General features: G+C 40.1%; 1 protein-coding gene and 1 long non-coding RNA gene across 2 annotated transcripts in view; both read right to left on the reverse strand.

Annotated features, from left to right (window-relative positions):
• The window catches only part of LOC116034448 (nuclear factor 1 A-type-like), a 380,609-nt gene that overhangs the window by 182,041 nt on the left and 188,568 nt on the right, over positions 1–10,000 (reverse strand). The gene's annotated exons all lie outside the window — the stretch shown is intronic.
• Positions 9,431–10,000, reverse strand: part of LOC118496245 — a 4,281-nt gene continuing 3,711 nt past the window's right edge. The window contains exon 3 of the long non-coding RNA XR_004898769.1: positions 9,431–9,440. This is a non-coding gene — a long non-coding RNA (uncharacterized LOC118496245). The remainder of the gene's footprint in view (positions 9,441–10,000) is intronic.

Raw genomic sequence — 10,000 nt, forward strand, 5'->3', positions numbered from 1 at the left:
GGAGATATGCTGGCTCTATACACGCTAAAAGTACTGATTATTTACATGGAGTCTGGTGGAAATATGCTGGCTCTATACACGCTAAAAGTCCTGATTATTTACATGGAGTCTGGTGGAAATATGCTGGCTCTATACACGCTAAAAGTACTGATTATTTACATGGAGTCTGGTGGAAATATGCTGGCTCTATACATGCTAAAAGTCCTGATTATTTACATGGAGTCTGGTGGAGATATGCTGGCTCTATACACGCTAAAAGTCCTGATTATTTACATGGAGTCTGGTGGTGTTTGGTGATGGTGATTTCGGGGCTGTTTCATGTTAAACTAAAAGGATCTTACTCTTTAACTAAAAGGTCTATCTCTCTAGGGATCCATCCCATAATGTTGTCAGACACGTAGAATAATAATCTGAGTCTGTCAGCAGCAACAACAGAACTTTTAGTGGACGCTGGACATTTTCTAAATACATTTGTATTGCATACATTCAAATGCATTTCTCCGTGGATACACACACACACACACACACACACACACACACACACACACACACAGAGACACACAGACAAACACACACACACACAGACACACACACACACACACACACACACACACACAGACACACACACACACAGACCCGCCCCTCTCTCTTATCTCTGAATAATGTGTGTATGAAGACCCGTCAGCATCTGTGGTTTTAGACTTTTGTAAAGGACATTTATTTCTGGACAGAGGTGATGCTGCAAAGTTCCCTGTGATGATGTCATAAAGAAGTCATGTTTGTTAAAAAAAGATAAAGAGAAGCAGCTGATGAGGGTTGGTGTAGAGCGTATATGAGCTGAGTGGTGTCAGTGTTTGTCGACCTCGGAGCAGAATGGCTGCAGTCACAGAGCTCTCCTTCCTGCTGTTTGCTCTTATCAACAACATCCATGCACAAGAACGGATCATCATCCGAGAGGAAGGAGACTCTTACACCTTCAACCTCCCCGAGAACACCAACTCCTGCCTGATCTCCAGATCTGTTGGTGAGGAGAAGCTTGTCCTGTGGAACACCTCTGACCTCTGGTCCAACAGCTCCTCAGTACCTGAAGACCTGAAACAACGACTTGTCAGCTCGGTGAAAACTTCTTCTTACACCATCCTCAACCTGACCCATTCAGACTCCGGCCTGTACCAAGAGGAGTGTTGGACTGAGGGCAACGTGACGCATGAGAATAACATCACTATTACTGTTTGTAGGTCAACAGGTTGGGGAATTATCAGAGTGAGACTTGGTGAAACAGTGGACCTGCCATGTGAGGGAGCAGCTGATAATCTGGATATCCAGTGGCTCAAACGGTACTCTAGATATGGAACATGGAGCAGAATTTTTGGGCACAATACGACATCAGTGATGAACAATGATAGAGGAAGATACCAAGTGGTGACAGACACATCAGCCCTTCGTGTTTCCAAAGTCAGAGCAACAGACTTTACATGGTACAGATGTCTGGTGATGAACCAACAGCAGTGTGTTAGCAGTCGACCTGTAGAGTTGGTACAGTATGAGATAATCTACGGCTCAGTCGGAGAGACCGTTGTGTTGCCGTGCCATGCTGCTGACTCCACTGATGAACAGCCCCCACGTTGGTCTAATATGTTACCTCACCAAGAACTACAAAACCTGACTGTTCCTCCAGTAGACCAAAACTACTTGCTGGTGTTTTCATCTCTAATGTTAAATCACTCAGGTCTGTACACCTGTGTAGCCTCTAGGAGAGAACAAACGTATGTGCTGGTGGTGTGCCCCAAATTTGGCCCCCCTGCTGTAGAGCTCTTCTCAGAGGGAGAAGAAGTCACTCTCAAATGCACAGATTGGGGAAAGGGTAAGGGGAATGTTTGGTTTATCAAGTCACACCAAACAGAGGGAAGAACCTTTAGTGTAATGTCTGATGACAGATTTAGCATGAGCAGAGTGAGAATGTACTATAACAAAGGTATCTTGGTTATCTCTGATATCTCAGTGGGAGATGCATGATGATGATGATCAGTGTCTGTCGACCAGCAGAACTGTGTTAGTGTACTTTGAGCCCTTTGGGAATTACTCCACCTTCTTCAAAGTGCGATGCTCAGTGCTCAGTGTCCTGCTGCTGATGCTCTGTGCTGCTGTAGTCGCTGTGAACCTGAGGACATGGAGAGGAGAGCAGCTTTCAGCTCACACACACACTTAATATGGATATATGATCATTTCATCATTGGCTTTAATACAGCCTGGTATACACTGGCTTTAAAACAAGGGATGGACACATTCATGCAGAGAAAACATTTAAACTAGAACACAAAAGACAGAGAGAGAGATTACAGAAACAACAAACAGAAATGATGGAAATAAGACATAAATACCCAATGATTATTATTATAATAATATTAAATAAGATTTCAACGTTAGAAGGTAACCTTTGATCCTGACAGGGTGCAGATGTTCCCTTATCGTCTGGATTAGTATGTTGTGTATATATGTATAATATTATATTATATATATATTGAGTTAGTTAGTCTTTTCTTGATGTTGTGGATGCGTGTGATTAGAGGGGGGGACATTGTTTAATATTTTAACATGTTGGGAATTCACTTTTTAACATTACTGTCACCTAAGAGTTTCATTACAAATCATTTTATGTGTGTGTTCCAGATGTTTCATTTCAAATGTTGTATATTATATATGAAGGAATATGAATTGTCTTTAATGCATTTATAATAGTTGTATCTTGCAGTGTTGTCAGTGTTATAAACTTGTTATTATATCTTGGTCTATATCTATAATCTATCGTCTGTATAATAAACATTATTAATAAACTATAAAACTTGTTCTGATTGTGATTTCTGATTAATTATTATAATCAACATATCTCTGGGTCTGTAAAATGTTTCTTATGTTAACTTTCAGTAAGTAAAGTTGATTTCTAGAGCACATTTAAACACACATTAATCTGACCAAAGGGCTGAATAAAAGAACATTAAAATGTAAAAATCAAAACCCAAAAAGAAGATCCCAACACCAACAACAAGCAGCAGTTCCCAAACCCAGAATGATGACATGATGAGACCAGATAGAGAGATTAGAGAGTTCTAATGGGTCTTTATCCCAGATATAAAAACAGAAATGGAGGGAGACCATCTGATATGTGAAGGCAGCAGCTTCCACCGTCGTGGAGCAGCAGCTGGAAAGGCTCTGTCCCATATTTGGCAGTTTGCAGATGATCTGTATCTGTGTTTTATTATAAAGTTAATGAAATAAAAGGTGTTGTACTTTGTCTCAGCTACAGCTCTGAGTCTCTCCCTCTGCTCCCGTTTACCTCACCACTGATCTCACTTCATGTCCCGCCCACAACACTATCTGGTTGGTAGATGTTAGACGAGTAACAGCCAATCAGCACTCACCATGACATGCAGCAGAAGCGTCTGGAGTTGGTCTCACTCCGGGAGAGTCCCCCTAAATCTAGAGCGCTCATTTAATGAATAATTTAGGAAACTCTAAAGAAATTATTCCTGACCTAAACAGGCAGAAACAGACCATAATAAGTTCAAGTTCAAGTGTAATGTCATGTGCATTTAAAAGGACAAAGTACAGAGAGAATGTAATGAAATGTGCTTTGCCCTGACCCTCTCTTCTCATAAAATCTATCAATATAATTTCAATAAAATATAATAACATGACCTGAATACGTAGTACAAGATATGCACACACACACACACACAACACACACACACACACACACACACACACACACACTCAAACAAAATCCACCCCTTCTCTCTGAATATTGTGTGCATGAAGACCCGTCAGCCGCTGTAGTTTTAGACTCGTGTAAAGGACATTGATTACTGGATAGAGAGCTGATGCTGCAACGTTTCCTCTGTTGATGAGATAAAGAAGTCATGTTTGATAAAAACAGAAAAATAGCTGCTGCTGATGATGGTTGTCATGGCAATCTGATGGCTACATCCTTCCCGGAGATATCAGCCTACGCAGGGACATCTACAGAGAGGGTAACCTAAAGAACAACTACAACATGACTACAGCTAGTAAACATATTTTTTCATACACTTCATAACATATTCTCTCTGTAATGAAAAGAAGATCATAGTAAATTCAGTAAATGTATTTTGATTTTTCCTGCTCATGCAGCGCAGGCCAGATGACCTCTGACCCCTCGCTATAACTCTACAGCCGACAACCAAACCGAGAAAAGGACGATGAGACAAACCAGACGTGGGAGTATGAGTCACACGGGAGTCTCAAGTTTTAGGCTGCGTTCATAAAAGCACCAAAAAAAAATCTGCGGTTCTCTGCAGGGTTGTGCGGTGTTTGGGAGTGTCCCTGAAACGGCCCATTTATGTTCTTAACACAAAGATTTTATATGTCACACACACGCACACACACACACACACACACACACACACACACACACACAGACTCACACAAACACACACACACACACACACACACACACAGACTCACACACACACACACACACACACACACAGACTCACACACACAGACAGACACAAAGACAGACACACACACAGACAACCCCCTTACTCTCCTCTCTGAATAATGTGTTTATGAATACACGTCAGCCCCCGTGGTTTTAGACTTGTGTAAAGGACATTGATCACTGGATAGAAAGCTGATAATAACTTCAAGTTCAAGTGTATTGTCATGTGCATTTAAAAGGACAAAGTACAGATAGAATGGAATGAAATGTGCTTTCTCTTGACCCTCTCTTCTCATAAAAACTATCAATATAATTTGAATAAAATATAATAAAATGATCTGAATACGTAGTACATTCTAATGTGTAGCAAGATAGAGACACACACACACACACGCACACACACACACACACACACACGCACACACACACACACACACACACACACACACACACGCCCACACACAAACACACAGACACAGACACACACAGACACACATGCAAACACAGACACACACACACACACACACACACACACACACACACACACAGAGTCACACACACACACAGAGTCACACATAGACAGACACACACAGACACAGAGACATATACACACACAGATCACTGTATTTTCCTTTGGATATTGATTGATACCCCCCTTCAATTCAATGTTATTCATTTAGAATGACTATTATCTATTATCTATTATCCCCCATACTTATTATTATTCCACTGCATTTTTGTCCCGCTACTAGTCACGGAGCATTGCCAACACATGCACAGAAAATACATCAAAACGTGTGTAATGACTGGGAATGTTGTGCTATGACTTTTCTAAGAGATTGCAGATTGTACTGCACGGATTTCACAAGATTGGCAAAAAAAGCTGCGAAATTTCCCATTGACTATAATGGGAAATCTTCGGGAAATCGCTTAACATAACTCCAAACAACCCCTCTTTGGGGCCATACCGATTTGCCATACTTTAACGTAGAAAAATAATTAAAAGTTTAAACTTAAGACAAGACTTTGGCCTTTATTGGGCTGAATGGGCATTCTGATATCAAGCTACGATCTATCAAATCACAGTTTATGTATCGTCCAGTTTTCAGACCGTTTCAGATTTTCCAATGTGTGTGTATGGGGACGGATGTTAAGAGTCAGAGGGGAGGACAGAGGGGGGAGCTGCAGTATGATTCTCTGAAATTTGTCTTAACAAATTGCTTTCTCCCCTACAGTTTTCACTCTTCATACTTCATTGTTGGTCAAAATGTAGGAAATTTTGTACCGGTCTCAGACATGTAACCATGGAATCCACTGTAGTTTAAACTTTTGGCTCTGTTCATACCAACTGCCAGTAGAAACAATGAAAAAAATGTTCCCTGTTTGTTATCTGCTCTGTGTCGCATACATTTGACACCACAAACATAAAAACCACATCAATGCGTTCGCCAGACTTTTATCTCTCTTGTGATGATAATATTTTTACCATTTGGACCCACAGTTTTTGAATTACAGAACAAACTTAAGAGGTATATTTATCATTAAATGGACATGTTTGACCCATGGAATATACTGTCTCCCCCTCCCTCCTCTACTTCCTCACTGTGGAAATCACCATAGCAACAAGTTCTGACACATACACCTCCTATCACCTTAACAAATATCTATGGAGGCAACAAGACCCCTTTCAATTTGCATATAAACAAGCTTGTAGTACGGAAGATGCAGTGGTTTCACTAGTGCACCTCTTCTCCAAACATCTTGACAAACCAAAAACATACGTCAGGGCTCTGGTTCTCTATTTTTCATCTGCAATTAATACAATTCAACCAGATTTACTAATTAATCCTTATCTTATTCTTTGGTATTTTTCATTTCTCACAAACAGGGTTCAGCTTCAGTCAAAGTAAATACACACTAAATGTCTGCTTCTGACTCAAATTGTTTGCTTAAGGTGCTCTTTGGATGGGACAATCATATATAGCAAAACTCAGGAAAACTCTTTTTAGAAAAATCAAAAGCCTTTATTGTTATAGCTTGGTCATCTTAAACCTTTAAAAACTTGATTGACCATATACCACTGTCACTAAGGAAAGGGGACAGGCAAAAACAACTAAACCAGAGAGAAAGTTTCTGGATTGACAAACTGCAGGCTACTAGATACCCAGGCCTGAACCAAGAACTAGATTTTACTGTCTTCCTGTAAACCATATCCTTAATTTTTATATTATATATTATATATTTATGTGCTGTAGTGATGTATGTATTGTATGTAACTTTTGTGTGTAGTCATGAAAACTCTGTTCTATTAAGTGCCAAGGAGGACATCTAGTGGTCTTTGTATAATACTACAACCCTAAACCTGCCTCTGCCAAATGGAAGCTTCTGATTGGTGGTTTGAAAGCTTATAAGCTTTTCCTGTTTGAAAACTGTTGACTCCCTGACGAAGGCTTGAATGCCAAAACGCGTCAGAGTTTTTTTAAAGGTTTAAATGACATACTCTCTTCTCCCAAGACAACTAATGTTGGAGAACCCCAGGGCTGTATTAGCTCCCCTGTGTTGTTCACTTTATATACCTCCGACTGCACCACTAGTTTGCCAAACCAGTTTCTGTTAAAATACTCAGATGACTCCACTCTATTGACCGTGTCTACCAAATTTGATCACCCTACACTGTACCAGGGCAACGTGGATTGGTTAGTTGAGTGGTGTGATCAAAACGCTCTCATTATTAACACTGTGAAGACAGAGGAAATCATCTTTGGAAACCCCCAAATTGTCACTTGCCCCCAGTAAAGATTCACAATTCAGTAATCAGTCAAGTCCCAGTCTAGAAACATCTTGGTGTCATGATAGACAAAAATCTCTCATGGACCTCTCATATAGACTTTATATGCAAAAATTACAACAGTGTGTTTATTTGCTCCGTAGATTGAGATCCTTTGGAGCTAGTAGCCAAATAATTTCTTTGTTTTTTACATCAGTAATTCAGAGTATCATGCTCTGTCGTAGCACTGCTTGGCTGCGTAGCCTATCAGTTAAAAATAAAACAAAGCTATTTGATCAAATTAAAATGTTTTCAATGATTATAGGACTACTGCTTTCAGAAGGCTCACAATAATAGTATGTTCAGACAGACAAGGAATATTTCAAATGACTCTTCACATGTTTTGCACAGAGAATATCATCTTCTGCCTTCAAACAGACGCTTTAGAGTTCATGCTTTTTATCGTAACAGACTTAAAAACTCTTTCATACATCAATCTCTCCAACCCGTTCTCACTCTGAACTCATAAAATACGGACGTTTGGACAGTGGCTGTCAGCGTCTGAAGCGACAAAAAAAGCGCTCTGCAGCGTGTACCGGGGAGAGTGTCTTTAACTGTCCCATTCTTCCCGCGAGTCACGAAAACATAAGCCCACCCACGACTTTTTCCTAAACCCAACCGTCCCGTTCTTCCGGTGAGTCACGTAAATGTAAGCCCACCCACGAGCTTTTCCTTAACCTAACTGCGTCAAAAAGGATGCCAATAGTCCCGACGCAGCGTGTTTAGTTAAAGCGAGTTATATGACACTAAAGGAGCCTTTTAGTGTCAATAACGACAAAGGCACCTGACCAAGCGTTCGTATTATACGAGGTGGGAGTGAGAATGTGTTGATCTATCCTATTGTTAAATCAGCTACATTAAATCCAGTGCAATATTTATTCAGGGTTACAAGTCTCCAATACCTTGTCTGTGTTTAAGTTTGTGTCTTTTTCTGTTGTTATACATGTATGCTTTGTTTCTTTACTTGGGGGTTAGTGTCATTTGTGGTAAATTTTCTGTATGTATGTCTATGTCCGCCTATTTATATGAGCTATCCAGGGACGCAAAAAGAATTTCAGCCCTGGCTGACAATAAAGTTGTATCATCTCGTATCATGGAGACTCTTTACTGTAGGCCGTGTTGTCCTCTCTTTGCAGGACATGTCAAACAGCAGATTTACTGTTAGCCAGTGTTGTTCGGATGTGCACCAAGTAGTAGGCACACAGTCAAAGTTTCTTTGCGAATTTTCTAGTTATCAAAATATTTTTTTTTACAACTCCTTCCACACAAAATCACATGTTGAAACCTTTCACTCAAAGAGCCAATTAACACACCCAATCTGCAAAACCATCAGCTATTCATCAGCCAGTTCTTATAAAAGACTACACACCCTTCACCTTCTCTACCTGAGTCACACACATCTAACAGGGAGGCTTTTACTATTCCAAACACAACCAATCAAAATGCTGCACTTAGTCACCATGTGACACATACTGAACACTGGTCACATTTGAACACACTAAAAGTTTACAGTTTTTTCCAAATGCTTACACACGTTTTCAAAACTATGTCTCCTTTTTTCCAAACTCTACACACAATTCCCAAAACTGCCCACACAAAATGCCTCACATCTCCTTCAAAATGAAATACTGTATTCAAAATACCATAATCATATCTCAAAATGAAGTATTTTCATAATAGTACATTTTTGGATATACCATGTACACACTTGTTCTAAAGCTACAGCTCTTTTGTCTTTCATAGACTTATATCTACATTTACAATGTTCTAGAGAGAAAGTAATCTGCTGAGAGGGGTTGAAAAGTGTAAACAACAATATAATGTTACAGTAAAACAGAAAATACTTATTGGACAAAACATCACTTTTGTAAGAGTAGCTCAGTGTTGTAAACAGTAGCATGAAACAAGAAAACAAAACTACAGACATATATAAACCAAAGATATCATTTTTAGAATAAAGAATGTGTGTGTGTGTGTGTGTGTGTGTGTGTGTGTGTGTGTGTGTGTGTGCTTGTGTGTCTAGGTGGGGGGTGGGGGTGGGGGGAGAATTATATGCACAAACAAAGTCTGATTGATTAGTAATGCTGAAATAGTCATTAGATAGTTGCATGCAGTATGGACGCCACTGTAAAGCTACTCAAGATGGGCTTTTCTCAGAGAAGATGATGAGTGTTTGGCGTTGCCGGCCGAGTGACTCGATGTCCAAGGGGGGTTTGATTCTTGCATGTGTTGTTTTGTTGTGCATGAGCCAGGCTCTGCTGCTGCTCTCCTGTTTATCATAAGTTCCCTTTCACAGAACAAGAGACTGAGTGATACCTGTACAGTGTGAGTCATCATGGCTCACGTCAGGACTAGTTTCCAGCTTTCACTTTCATTTCCTTCCCTCAGTTTAACACTGAGTCACCTATGGGATGTTTGATAAAAACAGAAAAAGAGCAGCTGCTGATGAGGGTTGTCATGGCGATCTGACGGCCACATCCTCTCCGGAGATATAAGCCTACACAGGGACGTCTACAGAGAGGGTTAGGGTAGGCAACAGAGAAGAATCTGTATGAAGTCATATCACCTAAAGAACAATTATAACATGACTACAGCTAGTAAAAGTATTTTTCTCAAATGCTCTGTGAACTGGAGCCTCATACATAAAATAATAACTCATTCACAAAGATACTATATACTGGTTATTTACTATTGAA

This window comes from Sander lucioperca, chromosome 11 (assembly GCF_008315115.2).
Source record: "Sander lucioperca isolate FBNREF2018 chromosome 11, SLUC_FBN_1.2, whole genome shotgun sequence".
Classification (NCBI taxonomy): domain Eukaryota; kingdom Metazoa; phylum Chordata; class Actinopteri; order Perciformes; family Percidae; genus Sander; species Sander lucioperca.